General features: G+C 41.0%; 1 protein-coding gene and 2 long non-coding RNA genes across 5 annotated transcripts in view; 2 read left to right on the top strand and 1 right to left on the bottom strand.

The window, feature by feature from the left end:
• Nucleotides 1-18,945, top strand: part of UBE2E2 (ubiquitin conjugating enzyme E2 E2) — a 341,147-nt gene that overhangs the window by 65,634 nt on the left and 256,568 nt on the right. The gene's annotated exons all lie outside the window — the stretch shown is intronic.
• On the bottom strand, nt 4,238-17,393 carry LOC122458951. Its single transcript, XR_006279321.1, has 3 exons — nt 17,379-17,393; nt 6,685-6,688; nt 4,238-4,474 (listed from the first exon to the last, which is right to left on the bottom strand). It is a non-coding gene; the product is annotated as an uncharacterized LOC122458951 (long non-coding RNA).
• Nucleotides 6,035-12,276, top strand: LOC122458952. The gene is made up of 2 exons (XR_006279322.1): nt 6,035-8,556; nt 8,782-12,276. It is a non-coding gene; the product is annotated as an uncharacterized LOC122458952 (long non-coding RNA).

The following is an 18,945-nucleotide window of genomic DNA, read 5'->3' as shown; positions in this document are numbered from 1 at the left end:
AACAGTCCTTTTTATGTTTATCTATTTTAAGCAGCTTCAGTACTCTGAAAACAAAGGCACTGGTGTACATGCCACTGATAATAGGCAGTGTGACCATATCATGTATGCTTCCTTAATAATGTCTGACATTATCAGATTGATTAACTCAGCATGGGGCCTTAATCAGATTTAACTACAGTTGGCAGCTGTACACTAGTAGAATAGTAATACATCAGGGAATAAATGAGACTTCTTTTATAAGCTGCGTTAAACACGAAACTCAAAAATGTACCATAAAAATTATCATTATTTCTAGTATCAATACAATGAAATGTGAAACCATTATGATGTTCACACTGTAGCGGTCTCAAATCTGTGCCAGCTCATGTTTTCTAAGATTTTCTGTTGCCAGCAGCTTGACATGGTGATCTTCAGTTTTTAATCTGATAATTGATCAGGTTGGATTTCAGGTAGTCATGATTTCCTGTAGAATTCAAAGACCAAAGCATTTTAAAGCCTCTGCATTTCATTCACTGTGTAAACTATCCAGGAATGAATGACTTAGACACGCTAGCAGAAAATGAAATTAAAATGTTGCTTATTTATCTACAAAATTAAGCATGTCTGTATGAAAACCTACTGCGACAAAAGCAAATGTCAGTTTCATCTGGCTGGCTGTGTTTTTTAGCAATATGGTTTCAGACCAAATGCCATATTGTGACACATTGTTTCAGCCTCCTCCAATACACAAAGTTGATATTAATAAATTAAATGCAAACTGTAACAATGTTAATGAAACATTCATTCATAGATTACAAAGCCAGAAGGGGGACCTTTGTAATCATCTAGTCCTACCTCCTGCATTAACACTATAGGACTTCCTGAATTAGTTCCTTTTTGAACTAGAGCATATCTTTTAGAAAAACATCAAATCTTGATTTGAAAATTTCCATGGATGGTGAGTTGTCCAATGGTTAATTTCCCTCACTGTTAAGATGTTTGCATCTTGTTTCTAGTTCTGAGTTCAACTTCCAGCCACTAGATCTTGTTATACCTTTAGCAGCCAGATAGAAGAGCCCTCCATTATCAAATTTCTGTTTCCCATGTATGTATTTATAGTCGGTGGTCAAGTCACCCCTGAACTTTCTCTTTGGTAAGCTAAATAGATCTAGCTCCTTGAGTCTATCACAATAAGGCATATTTTCCAATCCTTTAATTCTTGTGGCTCTTCTCTGAATCCTCTCTAATTTTTCCAACATCCTTCTTGGAATATGGACACCAGAACTGGACATTGTATTTCAGTTGCAGTTGTTCTAGTGCCAAATACAGAGATAATATAACCTCTGTACTCCTACTTGAGATTCCTTGACTATATACCCTAATATCACTTAAGTCCTTTTGGGTATCATGTCGCATGAGTGATTAGTGTTCATCTCCTTATTCACCATGACTCCCAAGTCTCTTTCAGTGGGTTTGCTTCCCGGGATAGTCTCCCATTGTATGCCTGAATTCTTTATTCCTAGATGTACGACTGTACATTTGGCCATTATGAAACACACATTGTTCGCTAGTGCCCCTTTTACCAAGTATTACAGATTGCGCTGTAGCAGCGACTTGTCCTTTTTATTACTTACCACTCCCACATCTGTGTTATGTGCAAACTTTGTCTGTTTTGTTTGAGTTTTGTTTTCTTCCCGGTCACTGATAAACATTTTAAATAGATTAGGCCAAGAGCTGATCCCTGCTGGACTGGCTGGGTCAGAAGTGAAATACTCTGTACTAAAGCAAAGGGAAAATGGGACACTGTGTGGTGCTGGCCTGAGTTGGTTGCCTGAGCCCTGCACCCCTGCACATGGGGCTGGGCCATACCCTCTTCCCTGCCCCCCCAAGGCTCTGACCTGAATCGCTGGCCTGAGCCCTGCCTCCCACACAGGCAGGCTCTCATCTGAGCCCAGCCTGCTCCCTGCATGGGGCTGGTGTCGCACATCATCTGAGCCCTGTCTGCGCCCCCCCCCCCCGCCCCATGGCTGGCTGCTGCTTGCCAGAAGCCTACCTCTCTACCATGCAGCTGGCGTCAGTGCTTGGTGGAGCCCTGTTCCCCAAACCCCTGCAGAACTGGTGTTGTCTCTTACCGTGGCACAGCCCTCTACGTCCTGCTAGGGATGTGCACCCCACATTTTTGGCAAAAGTGGGCATTTGTCCTATTTGCTTTTGCTAACTGATCAGCAAGAGCAAACAGGACAAATGTCCACTTTTGCCCCCAAAAAAAGTCATGACAGCCAGAACAGGGCTTAAAAAAGGGACTATCCTGGCCAAAATGGGATGGATGGTGTCAAGCTTCCTTCCCCCCTCTGAACTCTAGGGTACAGATGTGGGGATCTGCATGAAAGACCCCCTAAGCTTATTCTTACCAGCTTAGGTTAAAAACTTCCCCCAGGTACAAACTTCGCCTTGTCCTTGAACCGAATGCTGCCACCACCAAGCATTTTAAACGACGAACATGGAAAGAGCCCACTTGGAGACGTCTTCCCCACAAAATTTATGCCCCCAAGCCCTTTCCTGGGGAAGGCTTGATAATAATATCCTCACCAATTGGTACTGGTGAACCCAGACCCAAACCCTTGGATCTTAAGAACAATGAAAAATCAATCAGGTTTTTAAAAGAAAAATTTTAATTAAAGAAAAGGTAAAAGAATCACCTCTGTAAAATCAGGATGGTAAATACCTTACAGGGTAATCAGATTCAAAACATAGAGAATCCCTCTAGGCAAAACCTTAAGTTACAAAAAGACACAAAAACAAGATTATATATTCCATCCAACAGTTTATTTAACCAGCCATTAAACAAAAGGAAATCTAACGCATTTCTAGCTAGATTATTTACTAATTTAACAGGAGTAGTAAGTCTGCATTCCTGATCTGTTCCCGGCAAAAGCATCACACAAACAGACGAATCCTTTGTCCTCTCCCCCCCCCCCCCCCAGATTTGAAAGTATCTTGTCCCCTCGTTGGCCATTTTGGGTTAGGTGCCAGCAAGGTTACCTTAGCTCCTTAACCCTTTACAGGTGAAAGTGTTTTGCCTCTGGCCAGGAGGGATTTTATAGCACTGTTTACAGAAAGGTGGTTACACTTCCCTTTATTTTTAGAACACGCCCTCCAAATCACAGAGAGGGTGAAACACTGGCTGTGATTTCTTCCTGGAGCTCTAGGAGAAAACAGAGTTAATAAGACACATGAATCTCTAAATATACTACTAACTCTATAAAGACTAACAATATTTTCCACATGTCAAGGACGATTTTAACCGATTGATTCTGGGAAACTTTCACAGGAGAGTTCATCAGCCACTTTGTTAGAAGCTCCCGAGATGTGTTGGATGTTGAAATCAAAATCTTGGAGAGCTAAACTCCACTGAATACATTTTTTGTTATTTCCCATGGCGGTATGAAGCCACTGTAGCGCAGCATGGTCAGTTTGCAGGTGGAAATGCTGTCCCCAAACATATGGGTGTAGCTTTTCCAGAGCGTAGACAATGGCACAACATTCCTTTTCACTGATTGACCAGTGGCTTTCTCTCTGACAGCTTCTTGCTGAGAAACACAATGGGTGGAACTCTTGATTTGGTCCTTCCTGCATTAAAACTGCTCCCACACCACGCTTGGATGCATCTGTGGTTACTAGGAACAGTTTGTCAAAGTCTGGGGCCCTTAGTACAGGGTCAGACATGAGTGTCGCTTTAATCTGGTTAAAGGCCTTCTGACACTGTACAGTCCACTGAACTGCATTTGGCTGTTTCTTTTTGGTTAGGTCTGTCAGCGGGGCGGTGATTTGGCTGTATTGCGGTACAAATCACTTGTAATATCCGGCCAAGCCTAAGAAGGATTGAACCTGTTTCTTTGACTTTGGGACAGGCCGCTTTTGGATAGCATCCACTTTGGCCTGTAGGGGGTTGATAGTTCCTTGACCCACCTGGTGTCCAAGGTAAGTCACTCTGTTTAGGCCTGTTTGACACTTCTTAGCCTTAACAGTTAGTCCTTCCTCCCTTATGCGCTCAAAGACTTTTTGTAGATGTTCCAGGTGTTCTGCCTAGGAATCCGAAATATGGCCACATCATCAAGGTAGGCAACTGCATATTCTCCCAATCCCACTAGGAGATCATCCACAAATGTTTGGAAGGTGGCGGGTGCATTCCGTAGCCCGAAAGGGGGCACATTAAATTCATACAGCCAGACATGTGTGATGAAGACTGACCTTTCCTTGGCGGATTCATCTAGCGGTACCTGCCAGTACCCCTTGGTTAAGTCCAAGGTAGAGATGAACTGGGCCCATCCCACTTTCTCCAATAGTTCATCTGTGCGTGGTATTGGATAGTTGTCTGGGCGAGCTACAGCATTTAACTTATGGTAGTTCACGCAAAAACGAATCTCCCCATCTGGTTTGGGAACTAGAACCACTGGAGATGCCCAGGCACTGCAGAGGGGCAGATTACACCCATCTTTAGCACATCCTGGATCTCCCTTTCTATAGCAGTTTTAGCTTGAGGAGACACCAGGTAAGGTTGGGCTCTAATTGAGTGAGCATTACCTGTGTCAATGGAGTGGTATACCCATTCAGTCAGTCCTGGGGTGGCTGAGAACGTCACTGTGTAGCTAGTGCACAGCTCCTGGATCTGCTGTCGCTGCGTATGCCCAAGGGTCATGGAGAGGTTCACCTCTTCCACGCCACCAGCACTTTTTCCTTCGTAGTAGACACCTTCAGGCCACTCAGCGTCATCTTCTCCCTGGGTTGTAAACTGACAAACCTTTAATTCTCTGGAATAAAAGGGCTTTAGAGAATTAATATGGTACACCTTAGGCTTTCGGTTGGAGGTGGGGAATGCTATGAGATAATTAACAGCTCCCAGGCACTCTTGGACCGTGAATGGGGATTGTGGACCTGGGCTTGGTCCCTCTGGAAGCAGGTGATGGGGCTGTTTCCATTGACTGTGAACCGCTCTCCGCTGGCGCACTGTGTTGGGATTCAGGCTCCGGCTGAGCCTCTTATGTAGGGTTATCTGCTGCTGCCGGTGCAGGTTTGGTGGGGCCTTCTGGTGTTGGGGTTGCAAGTACTGGGTTCAGTGCTGGCAATGGATCTGGTGCTGGTTGTTCTGCCTGTTCCGGTTCTGAGACTGGCTCTGTCTGGGTCCCTGTGACTGGGTCCACTACTGCTGTTGTAGATGTTGGCATGGGGTCCGGTTCCATCACCTCTGACCAGGTTCTGGTAGAAGTTTCCGGAATAGAGCTAGGTGTGACAGCGTGCTTAGCCTGGCTGCGGGTGACCATTCCCGCCCTCTTGGCTAGCTGATTGGCCAAATCTTCCCCCAACAGCATGGGGATGGGATAATCATCATAGACTGCAAAAGTCCATGTTCCTGACCAGCCCTTGTACTGGACTGGCAACTTGGCTGTAGGCAAGTCAAAAATTTGACTTGAAGGGTTGAATCGTCACTTGGACCTCTGGGTCGATTAAATTGGGGTCCACTAAGGAAGCATGAATAGCTCACATTTGTGCTCCGGTGTCCCTTCTTGCTGTGACCTTCTTCCCGCCCACATTGTTTCCCTCTGCTCTGAGCGTATCTGGGAGGCATCTGGGCCTGAGGACCTATGGTGAGATTCCGGTGCAATGAACTGTAATCTGTTGGGGTTCTTGGGGCAGTTGGCCTTTACATGCCCCGGCTCGTTACATTTAAAACATCGTCCAGCTGACGGGTCACTAGGGCAAGGTGGGTTGCTGGAGAACGGTGTGGCGGTACTATAAGGTGTCTGGAGTGTTCCTTGGGGTGTAGTTGGGGCCTTGGACTGCCCCCAGTAGTAGGGTGTGGTCTGAGGTTGTCCCTTCTGGTATCTGCTCCAACTGCGACCAGGGTTGTTCCTCTCTCCTCCCTCCAACCGTTTTGTTCCGGCTTGCCCCTCCTCTCTGGTGGTCTGGGACTGCTCGTATTGATCAGTAAAAGAAGCAAGACTTTCTGCTGAGTCTATTTTCTTATTCCATAAACTCTGTTTTATATTCTCCTTAGACATATTCAGGAATTGCTCCTGTATCATCAAATCCTGCATTCCTCCAAAGTTAGTTACAGCCTGTCCGTTGAGCCATTTATCAAATAGATCTGTCATCTGGTTTACATAAGCCACATTACTTAGTCCAGGTCCTCTCTTAAGGATTCTACATTTTACTCTGTAAGTTTCTGGTGTAACTTGAAATTGTTTTAAAATCAAATCCTTGAATTTATTATAGTGAGAAGCCTCACCAATAGGCATCTTATTGAATATGTCCAGAGCTCTTCCAGTCAATTTTGCGACCAATGTGGTCATCTTGTGAGCTTCAGGAATTTGATGGCGTGTGCACAGTCTCTCAAAGGTGAGAAAATATTCAGCAATATCACTGGATTCATCATACTATGGACATATTCGCTCCCATTTGTGGATCCGTTAGGGAAGGATTGTTAGGGTTATTCGGTATATTCTGCTGAGCCTTTTCCTTCTCCATCTCCAGAGCATGCTTCCTCTCTTTTTCCTTCTCCTCCATTTCTTTACGCTTTGCCTCCTCAGCATGCTTTCTCTCTTTTTCCTTTGCCTCCATTTCTCTCCTGTAGGCCGCCTCCCTTGCTTTTTCTTTGGCTGCCATTTCTTTTTCTTTTGCCTCCGTTTCCATCTGCCCGAGTTCTACTTGTCTTTCATGTTTTGTTTTTCCTCAGCCTCAAATCTGGCTAATTCCAGCTTCTGTTGAACAGTGCAGTCTGTCGTCCTAACCTCTCTGTTTTTAACTAACTTTACATCCAAGAGTTAGAAAAAAAAAAACGGCTTGTAAAATTTTGCTGTGCTGTAACCTAGTACCTTTGTCTCTGACAGCTGTTCTCAGCCTACAGAAAAATCCTTTTGTTATGCCTGCTGCTCTGTCCCCGAGGTAGAGAGACAGAATCTACAACTGCAATCACCTTTTACAAAACCTTTTAAAATCCTGCTGTGCTTCTGGTTCAAAATGATCTCTGGTTCAAAATATCCCGCCACTCTGCCACCAAGTCAAGATTCATTCCCCACTCCAGATTTGAAAGTATCTTGTCCCCTCATTGGTCATTTTGGGTCAGGTGCCAGCGAGGTTATCTTAGCTTTTTAACGCTTTATGGGTGAAAGGGTTTTGCCTCTGCCAGGAGGGATTTTATAGCACTGTATACAGAAAGGTGGTTACCCTTCCCTTTATTTTTATGACATATGGTCACTCTATCTGTAGCAGGATTTCATTACTATTTTTTCTCCACTACAGGCTTCCTACTTGACCTGAGTGGCAGAGGAGGTCCTTTACCTACCTTCTCTACATCTGCAGACTGACTGTGGGAAGGCAGAAGGGCAACCCTGACCCTCCCCACTGACTGTATTCCAGATTGTAGTCGAAATAAGTGTCTGCAGTGAACAGGATTTATGCTGCATTTGTAAGTCTGTGTTGTGGAGATGACTTGGAGCTGGGGGGGATAGTCATGCTCCCCCTCCTCCCCCCGATTTTTGGCTCACATCACTAAAGGCAGATCAAATTAGAGTGGATTTAGTATAGAACATTTCTTGATACATGCTTGTTTCATGAATATTTTACTCTGGCTTTTGTACATTGTATTGAATGCAAGTTGAGTCAGAATTTGACTTCTGTAATAGGTTTGTTCTCCTTGGACCTTTTTGAGGTGTAACCTTGCCTCAGAGTTCCCTCTTGCAGTGCCCTTGGGGTAATTGAGTAGCACATAAGTAGTGCTCCAAATCAAAATATCCCATTTAAGTATTTGGTGTATTATACTAAAATACAGTCAACACTTTGTCCATGCATCCAGGCTCTGCAAGTCCTTCCCGGACCTTCATCAGGGTTTTACAGTTTTTCCCTAGCAAGGTCTGCCACTAGTCTTTCTTTTGGGGTCACTGCCCCAGCTCCTTGTGCATAGGGAGTTCTGTGTCTCACTTCAGACACTTGGCTGCTGCTTTTCCCAGACAGCTGTTTTCTGCCAGTTTTTATGCAGTGACCTCCAACAGCTCTTTAATGTATCCTACGGGCGGTTAAAGATAAGCAGGCAATTAACTGCCACTGGACATATCCTTAATCATCAGGTTTTGTTGATCGGGCATATCATTTAATTCAAAGTGGATCAAGTATCCATATCAACATTGCTTTGAAAGAGAAACAGGATGAAACAACACAAGACATCTTTATTTTTATATCAAAGGTAAACCACCATAAGAAGGAATTGCTTTGAATAGGAAATTCAGTTCCACAGAATCACATAGGCAAGCACACTAAGAGGTCTGTGCAATACAGACTAACATTGATCACACAATCACAGAGATGGAAGGGTAATCAATATTAAAAGAAAATCTACAGTTTATAACTACAGCCAAACTATAATCAACCAAGTAAATATTCTTCTGCATTTAAGCAGCTCAGAAATATGCTTTTAAAGGGAGGAGTAAGAACTATCCTACGCTGGCATTCCTCCAATCTTTGTACATGTTTCACCTAAGGGGAAATTTCGTATTGAGTTGGTGAGTATATCATGTAAAAAGGGTTTCAGAGTAGCAGCCATGTTAGTCTGTATTCGCAAAAAGAAAAGGAGTACTTGTGGCACCTTAGAGACTAACAAATTTATTTGAGCATAAGCTTTCGTGAGCTACAGCTCACTTCATTGGATGCATCCGATGAAGTGAGCTGTAGCTCACGAAAGCTTATGCTCAAATAAAGTTGTTAGTCTCTAAGGTGCCACAAGTACTCCTTTTTCTTTTTTGTAAAAAGGGAAAATCCTTCTGCAAAAAAGCAAACCCTTTAAGGATATCACTAATTCCAACACTACAATAAATGTCACTGTATGGCAGATCATATATGTTTCACTAGTAATTGCCCCTAGAAAACAATAGCATTTAAAGAAAAATAGAAAAACCTTATTTCTCACATCACTACTTATTTGTCAGTCCTGCATTGAGAGAACTGCCTATCTGCTTGCACATCCTGGAGGTGGTTGAAGCTGTTGCTGATTGGCATTCTTTTAAAGACTATATATCTCTTGGAATCTTGACAGAAAGCTTTACTTCCACTGTGGTCAGATGGTAGATGAAAAACCTGTCAATCTAATGTTGTAGAGGAGAATGGGAATTGCTCATATTTATTTATTTACTTACATATTTTTCAAGAATCCTCTTGTTTGTAGCTTTGCTCATTGTTTCTTGTCTTAAATTAGTTTGCAAACTTCCTGGAGAAGTGGGTTTCCAGTGTATTTGTACAGAATCGAGCAAAATTTGCTACTGATACTGATGAGGGCCCCAGGATACTATCATAATACAAATAATAGTTCTGACTGAAACAAACCTCATGCTGATGTGTCCCATCCAATACTCCTGAGATTGGAGTACTAAAACCAATGCTGCCATTATATATTATTCCTGTTGGAACTTTCATCTGCACTGTGAGTATTCAGAAAAGTTCTGATAGCCATGCAAATTCGGGGTCTGCACGCTAGTGAATTTCTGGATGATATCCTAATTAGGTCAAAGTCATTTCATTCAGCACAAGAAGCAACACTGAAAGTATTCAATAGTTCAGTATGGATTCATAGTAGACAAAAATAATTAATTGATATGTTCAACAGATACTATCAACAGCGGTGATCTCACCAGGGATGGTGCAGAAGATTCACTGGCTAATTTGTTATATAATGGATGGCAAAAAGCACAAAATTAGCTGGCCTAGTCTTCTCATCACACTATTACAAGTATTCCTGCTCCTGTGAAAACCACCAGCAGTGGAGAGGATGAAGAATAAGTATTACCAGAAATAGTAAGATTATTATTTCAGTAAAGACAGGAGAATAGTAATTTCCACACGTGGCAAAAAACTTCAAAAATTACCATATGTCTAAGACCTGGAGGACTAAACCAGCTAGCCAAAACTAGTGAACGATGAGGGAATGGCTACATCAACAAGATCTAGGGACAACGCCTTGGTGGGTAGCCCCTACACCTTACCATCTTGACTCTTCTGGGAAGATTGCCTCTGAGTACAAAATATCTTAGGAATTTGAAGTTCTATTTGTCTCCAGCTGGAAGGAAGAAGCTGTTTCTTCTTTCCATCTTGTGGCTGCTATGATGGTATACACTGCACATCCGTGCACTTCTCTCGTTACCTACCTGCCTGCTGCTTTACAAAGGAGATTTAAAAAGTCTCTGATCCTCTACTTTACTTTTCCTTGGGAACTGTGTTTAGATCTTCACTTTTGAATAACGGCAGTGACTTATTGCTGTTTCCCATCATAAATTTCTCCAGAAGTAGCCTTATCAATCAGTCAAATCAATATCATTGATAGTTTGTGCTTTGTCGTATGGTTTTGAATAACAGTAGTAAAAAGATGAAGTTCATGTTAAGTTTAATTCTGCTCCTGTATGTAGCATCATTTTCTGTAGACTCAGGAAGACAGTATATTGCTTTATATTTGGTTCTTCGGTTCATTCTTGGAAGGTTGTCTTTTCACCCAAGAGGTGAAAACTTGCTTTAATTTTAATACAATTTTAGGTCAATAATTTACACAGAATTAAGCACCAAATTTATCAGTGAAAGTTTTCCACCCATTGCTGCTAAGTGCGGGAGAGGATTTTTTTTCAAGCCCTATGACAAAGTATTGTGAAATCATATGCAAGCCTGTTCAAATTAGAGATGGGTGAAACATATTGACCAAAACTTTTCAGCAAAAAATAAAGATTTTGTAACTCTGAAACCTTTAATGAATTCATGTTGTTTTTGCCAAATTATTCATTTTGAAAAGAATCTAAAAACTTTGAAACTAAATATTTTGATTTTTTTGTTCAAACTGACTTAATTTTATTAAATTCAAATATTTAAAAACGCTCATTTGAAACAAAACATTTTGTTTTCAAGTTGAATGAAACAGTTCATGTCACCTAAAATTGATTATTTTTTTGTAGCTTTTCAATATTGCCGACAACAATCCATTATTTGCTCAGCTCTAGTTCAGATGGGATGCACACACAGGGCAGATTAAACCAGGAAACATGATCCTGAGCAGAAAGTTACAATTTCCTAGAAGAACCAAGAGCAATTGCTATTAGCAGAACCTTTTAGCCAAGGACAATACTTGTTAATTGTCAAATGACACAACAGTGGTCACTTGTATAAATAATTGGATACAAGGAATAGGTCACTGAATCTGAAAGGGTAGAGTCTGAGGGCAGTGCAGTACTGCTATCAATAAAAGCAGTATGAGGAACTCAACATAATGGCAGATGTGTTGAACAGGCATTTGCATTCAGATTTTCAAATGAATACAAAGTAGGCTAGTTAAATTGAAAGTCTGTGCAGATCAGGAAAACTACATTGAAAGGAAAGGTTCCTTATGTCTCAGGTTTTTTTATATTGCTTCTAGAATCTGTTTTTAAGAAAAACACAATTTGGTTCAGGTAGACAACCTCTCTCAAATTATTATTCTAGCCGTTATTTTAGCACATTAAATCAGTGAAATAGTGTGACAGATACTACAGCATCAGACATCTTTCTCCAGTTTTAACATTCAGTTAAGATTAAAATGCTTTGATTTTTTGGTAGTTAGGGATCTTTTTAAAGGCTGAAGAATGTAATTTTTAAAAGGAATCAAGAGTATTCAAATGCTACTTTGAATTCTACTGAAAAACCGTCCATGTGCTGTAGGGCAGTCAGTTATCCAGCTACCCCATACATTAACAGATTCTCGAGAGAGAACTGCAGATTAGGAAGTGGCCCTCTTAGATCTATATATTCTTGTATTTGCAAGAAGGTCTATATAGAGTAAGAGTTAAAAAGCAAGGAACCTTTGAATGCATTCAGGAAACATTTGCAGTTTTTAAGGTAAATGGTGGCGTGGTAGAAAGATGGCCACATTCTGATCTTGGTTACTCCAAATTTTCACTGACGTAACTCGATTAACTCAAGTTTATATAGTGTAAATGAGCTCTGGTGTTGGGGAGAAAAACCAAGATCCTTCCCCCGCATCTCTTATGCTTACATAACTTTTATTTAAATGCCTAATCATGAGATTTTTAAAACAAAATCCACATGGACTTCAACATGTAGATACACCAAATTTTAATTTTACTCTCTTCCTGACAACTCCAGCAAACTCAAAATCAGAATCCTCATAGTTCTGTCTTCAGCTGTGCCTGACAAACACTGCAGAAGGTTCTAAGAAACTTACTGACTATATCAGTACTTTCCATATTTACTTGACTGACACTGGTGTGTGTGTGTGTGTGTGTGTGTGTTTAAAAAAAAAATCAGTATTTTCAGGGAACAATTATTTTACATGAAAGTTGTTGAAGTTTGAAGTACAGTCAAATTTCAAAAATAGTGTGACTTTATTCAACTTTTAACTCTAAAAATGTTGCAAGTGCTTAAAGAAAATAAACCTATGTATACCATTTGATATAGTTTTTAAATCAGTTTCAGTGAGATTAAAATAAACTGCATTGTACTAACAGATATATATTAAGAAAAACTGAAGCATAACTTTAATTTATAGATGAAGATCAAAGAAGCTTAAAACATTTGTGCTGCAAAGTTAATTACAAATGCTAGGAAAAATTAGTCTTTAGTTTATTTTTTATACTTGGCTAAAATAGTATAAGTAGCATTGTTGCATTATTTGAAACTTTTTATTTGTAATCATATTGCTATGAATTGACCCAAATGATTAGTCAATATTTGGGGACTTGCAGGTTATTTCCCTTAGCAGGGGAAATTGATGATGGATATAGGTATTTCTTTGATATAATACTGTTTTTTTTCACTAGGAATGTACACACAGTACTGTTTTCCTGAGCACAGTAGGAATCAAACAGGAGGCAGTTTCCTTGCTCACAATTGCAAACGTCTTTCCAGCTAGTTCTCTGCCTGTGAAGCTTTCTTGGTTTTTTTTTTTTCAGGCCTCTATACCAGTGCTTTTCTTGCGGTCTCTTTGGCTTTCTGTTGCTTTCTCTGTATCCTAACTGCTTCTGCACAGAGACACACATATCTACACCAAAGAGTACCCAGCCCCCTGCATTTGCATTCAGTCCCCGGTGACATCCCACCACCAACATAGATTCACTTCTGACCAGGTTTGCATGTGGTCTGTGTTTTGGGTAGTGGCTCTAGTTGTTTCAGCTACCTTACTCCAAAAAGGAGTTTAGCTGCTGCTTACATTATTTCTAAATAAAGGACCGCTGTCCCACCCACTAGCTTTGTCAAGGTTTTACCTGATATCCATCATGACAGTAGGCTTGAGACCTTAAAATTTAACATTGACCTTATAGCTGGAGGCAAGCAAAGGTGTTCATTTGCTTACTGACACAGCATTACTTCAGCTAGATTAAAATATATCTGTATTCCTCCCATTTACACTAATCTTTCTTATTTGTGTATGCTAAGTACACCTAAGGACGACTTTACGTAGCGCTGCAGCAGTGCAGCTTAGTGAAGTGCTTAGAGAAGTTGCTACCTACGCTGACTTACTCCACCTCCCTGAGAGGCATTGACATAGTCCTGTCTACACTGGGGGTTAGGGTGATATAATTATGTTGCTTAGGGGTGTGGCTTTTCCATACCCTGAGTGACATAGTTATGCGAACATAAATTGGTGATGTAGACCAAGCCTCAATGTTGAAAGATAGCATGAAAGTCTGGTGAGGTCGATCAGGGGTGCCTGGACAGACATGTTTATCCTCCTCTTAGAACACTGAATGGGAGTGACTCCAGGTCATTCTCTTCTTTAAATTTTGTCTCATGGAGATTCAGTCCTGCCTGGAATATCATGTGAGCTGGAGGCTTCTGCCTCAGGCTGCTCTCCCAGCCGGCAGCACTGCGCTGTCGCACCTACCCCAGCCTGCCCCTTGCTCCCATGACTCATGAAGCCTGGACAGTAGTAAGGAGCAGTTCACCTTGTGGAATGTCAAATCCAGAATGAAGGAGTACACTCAATGGGCCACTTTAAGATTATTTCAGAGTCCTAGATAGCATTTAGTCCCTATAAAAGGCTTCATGAAAATTTTCCCCCGCCCCTAACAAAAATGTTAATTTATCAGAGCAGCTGAAAGGGTAAGGAACCCGGGACTATAATTTAGAGAGAGCTTCCATATTATTTAACTCATAATTGATATAATTCAAAGTAAAATTTCACAGCACAGTCTGTTCTAAGACTAAAAATTCGGGAGGGGAGTCAGAAAAAGGAACAGTGACCTATTTCCACCTGGTTTCAAACCAGGGACCTTTTGTGTGTTAGGTGAAAATGATAACCACTACGCTACACTCCGATGAAGTGAGCTGTAGCTCACGAAAGCTTATGCTCTAATAAATTTGTTAGTCTCTAAGGTGCCACAAGTACTCCTTTTCTTTTTGCGAATACAGACTAACACGGCTGCTACTCTGAAACCTGACAAACTTGAATGTATCCCTCGCATAGTTCCTATTATACTTTATGTAATGTGTGGTTGTGTATTATTAATAGTTTGGTGTGTCATGGGGCTTCTCTTTTTTTGCCACAGACTTTACCAAATGCTCAGGAACGTTTTCTCTAGCTACAGAAGCTACCTAATGCAATGTCTATATCTATGGTCTTCCTGCTCACAAAGTGGTCATGCCCCTGCCCAAGGCTGACACGGCGACCTGTATCGGGTAGGATTGCTAGCGAGGCATGATACTTTTGCTGTTAAGCAAACACAGCAATTCTTTCCTGGCCTCTGCAATTGAATGCCTCCATGCATTAAGCTGTGCCCTATCAGTGCGGGAGGACTACATGAGCTCGGAAAACATGTCATCGTGAGTGTGGTTTTTTTCGCCTTCTACTCTGTGATAACGTCAGGGACTGAGATGATAGAGGGAGCGTAGAAACATTCTACTTTCTACGATTCTGGGGGGACTGCATGGCCACCTGTGCTGCTGAGTGCTGCTTAGTTTGCCACGCTGACCAAACAGGAAATAAAATTCAAAAGTTCCTGGCGATTTTCCTGTGTACCTGGCTAGTGCATCGGAGTTCAAAGTGCTGTCCAGAGTGGTCACAATGGAGCACTCTGGGATAGCCCCCAGAGGCAATACTGTCGAATTGCGTCCACACTACCCCAAATTCGATCCCGCAATGACGATTTCAGTGCTAATCCCCTCGTTGGGGAGGAATACAGAAATCGATTTTAAGAGCCCTTTAAGTCGACAAAAATTGCTTCGTGTGGACGGATGCCGGGTTAAATCGATCTAACGCTGCTAAATTTGACCTAAACTTGTAGTGTAGACCAGGGCTTAAAGATCCCTATTTCCTCTCTTTATTCTATCTGGGGAAGAATGTAAAGTAATTTTATCCTTAGTAATACCTTAGTTAATTCTTTCTCTGTAAAGCATGATTGTTTGAACTGGCTCAACAGTGTTCACATAATGAAGGTTCATTACTTTGGCTGACATTCCTGGCACACTCATCTCATTAGAATGTTTAAAAAAAACAAAACAAAACAAAAAAAAACTTCACTGAATAAGAAAGCTGTTTGACACGATGCTGCTGCCAACATATATAATTTTTCAAATATAAAGTATGACTAGAAAGTAGCAAACAAAAGCAATTCAGTAGAATTTAGCTGCTGTAGGTGTGACTTTAAAATGCTACACTATTACCACTAGATAATAAAATAGTAAAATGTATCTAGTGTTTTCCTAGATATTTGAATGTTAAATTTTCAGCACAGATTACTCTTTAAACATGCTGGGTAATTAAATCATTAAGTATTTTATAAATATTATTTTCTCTTAAAATCATGTAATTAATACATAACTAGGTAAATTTTTGTTACATTTTTCAAACTTTCGTTGGAAATCAGTGTTTTGTAAGCATAGTCAAACACAGTTTAAATTACTAAACTCCACGTGGAGGGAGGAGTACTGGATTAAGAAAAGTATAATCCGTTTTGTACTTCACATTTTTGTTAGAATACAAAAAAGAAAAAATCAAGATTCAAAATTTGATTATGCAATATGGATTAGGCTCTTCTGGTATTTTCAATAAAGTAATGGGAAAGATTGAAAATAAGATGAGAAAAGTGATTCATGCAAAAGTGCGGAAACTGCTTTTCACAACTTAATTATTGTAAATATGCTGAAGAAGAGTTTACAAAGTCTTTAGTAAATATGTACTGTATTTACACCATACAATGTATGAGCTGTTGCAATCAATTGGTCAATAAAACAATGTGTAAACTTTCATAATATGCATTTACATGATAGGTTCATTCTATTTTTCTCCTTTAAGAAATAAAAACTGACAAAAGTAGGAAATCAGTGGAAGTCAAGTGAGTTAAAGTGATGTTTCAGCATTAATGCTTAATTATTCAATACATCTTCTAGAATGTTCTTAATGCACCATATCCATTAATGAAAATTGGGAGTTGCATATGCATAACAAATTAAGACTGTCCCCATGACCTATAATACTGCTCATTAATTCAAGGAATACTTTCCCTTCTATACCAGCCTCTGAAATATTGTGGACCTATTTCAAAACATTGGTGTTATTTTTTAAAAAAATACAAATAACTTTATTGTTTTTAAATGAGTGATAATTTAGAGAACGTGAAATAAATACAAGGTCATCATTTACAAAGGAGGAAAAATATTGCTTGTGCAACTGAGTACAAAGCTAGGAATCAAAATACTTTCAGTGTGAAGATGACTCTTGAAAACGTTTGGGTCTTTTTTTTATATTATAATTCCCAAAATAGGTAGATCTGACAGTCCCATCCGCTTCTGCAAGTGGAAGAAACCCAGAAATGTCCCAGGGATGTAGAAAGTAGGGAGTGCCAGTTCGGCATGTGGTTTCCCCTCACTTTTTCACTCTTTAGACACAACATGGGGAACAGGCTCTCCCTTTTGCAAGAAGAGCTGGTACGGGTGGTCCTTCTCTCTGATGTAATTCCTGTCCAACCCTAAGGAAAATTGCATGTGTAAGATAATATTAAGCCCATTAGTGTTGTTTGCATGATTTATTCAAATGCTTTGTGAATCCTGTCCTCTTGTTGGAGGTTGTTTTGGGGGCATGGTTAAGCTGCAAGATAAAGGTAGCACAGTTCATATAACTATCTTATTGTGAAGTCCAGGGGATGGAGAAGCTATGCAGAGCAACAGTCTGAGAATGGATCCAGTGTTCACAGATCTCCCAAGATCCGTGTTTATTCTTTTTACCGCCTCCCATGTATCTGTGAATCTGGTTGTTTATCTTGACTATTTAAATGGCCCTTTTCTAAAGCAGATGGAATTCATTTGTATTTGTTATTAATTAGATCCTTCCTTCTTTATGTAGCCAAACAGGCCTTTCCTAACTTTGCTTTTATTTCACATACAAAATGTTTTGGATCAGATAATGCACAGCTGATTTGGCTAAGCTGATTTGACATGTGAGTCACTACTACTTCACTTTCTAGTTGACATTATTTGCTACCTCAGGCCACTGGTTTTTTCCTTGCCTGCTCCATTATGGTTCTTTTATGCCAACAGAATGTGTCAGATAATGCACCATTCTTTCCCTTCTGTACTGGGCCTCTGTCCTGTTTCTGTCCTTATGAACTTGTGGAAACAATAACAAACAGAAGTGACTATACATGAGGCACTGTACATTGGCATAGTTCCTGCACAGAGGGCTAGATATAGGAATATTTGATGATGAGTAGTGGTCTTGCCCACAATGGGACACCCATGTAACTGCCCCTTTTATATCCATTCTCCTACTACCCAACACAGAATAAACTGATTCTTTTCCTCTTCCAAATGTCAATCCCTTTCAAAGTTTCCTTTACAAATTCTGTTCTGAACATTCCTTGGTTTTATGGAGATCAAATAGTCCTAGCCTATTTTTAAATTTTGTGAATTTCATGTTTCAGTTAAATTAGGGCCTGATTCTCTCCCCTGAGCTATCTAGACCAGGGTTCTCAAACTTTGGTCCATGAACTCCATTCAGGTGGTCTGCAGATAGTTCCCTCTAAGGTGTGCATTTGGGTGGCCACGTATGAAAGAATGAAGGGCCACCTACCTAATTAGTGGAGCTGCACAGGCGTGGTTCCACTAATTAGGTGCCTGGACCCTGAAGAAGATGCACATGTAAGGTGAGGAGGTGGCCTTAGGGGGAATAGAGGGTAGGTGGGAGGGGGCAGTGGGGTGAGAAGAGGGGGTGGGGGGGATTTTGGATGTGCAGGGCTGAAGTGACCAGAGAAAGAGGTGACTTTCCCCAGCTCCAGGGCTGCGGCTGCCAGGGAGAAATGGCCCTCCTTCCTAGTCTCAGCTTTGTGGCTGCTGTTGGCAGGAGAGAGGGCTCATCCATCATATTAGAAAGGTAAGGCTACTGATATTAAAATATGAGTTGTGCGCTTTTATTTGTAGAACAAAAAAAGTTTAATTTTTTTTTATATAGCACTTTTATCCAGAGGGCTTTACAAGAGTTAGCTAAGAGTACAAACAACATTTGGAAAGATCATTAAGTGGTCCACCGAGAGCCTCAGCAATTTGTAAGTGGCCCGCGGAAAAAAAAAGTTTGAGAACCACTGATCTATACCCTATAAATCTAGTCGGCTGAAAATTCCCCCTGCAGGAGTAGAGAAGCTCTGTTGGTGTAAAGCTGACATAGTTGGCTCCTGTGCCACCAAATCTCTCAGCCTCCCAGTGTAGTGGGTGGGCTGGGGATGTGACCAGAGCACAGCTGTGTTCATGCAGTTTTCAACAGGCAGGCCTTTTGGGACTGTTGCTAGCTTGTGTAGATGGGAGCAGCCTACAGACCACCTCTACCTTATTTACAGACTGGAGCTGTTCAGAGTAAAGAACTTGGGAATCGTAGTGGCCCCCTGGAATTCCGCTGTCACATTTTCTGAACTGAACAGATCTCTCTGCAGTAGAGAATCTGGCCCATCATATTCATAG

This window comes from Dermochelys coriacea, chromosome 2 (genome assembly GCF_009764565.3).
Source record: "Dermochelys coriacea isolate rDerCor1 chromosome 2, rDerCor1.pri.v4, whole genome shotgun sequence".
In the NCBI taxonomy this organism is placed as follows: domain Eukaryota; kingdom Metazoa; phylum Chordata; order Testudines; family Dermochelyidae; genus Dermochelys; species Dermochelys coriacea.
Note: the sequence above shows the minus strand (reverse complement) of the source record. Positions and strands in the feature narration are given on the sequence as shown.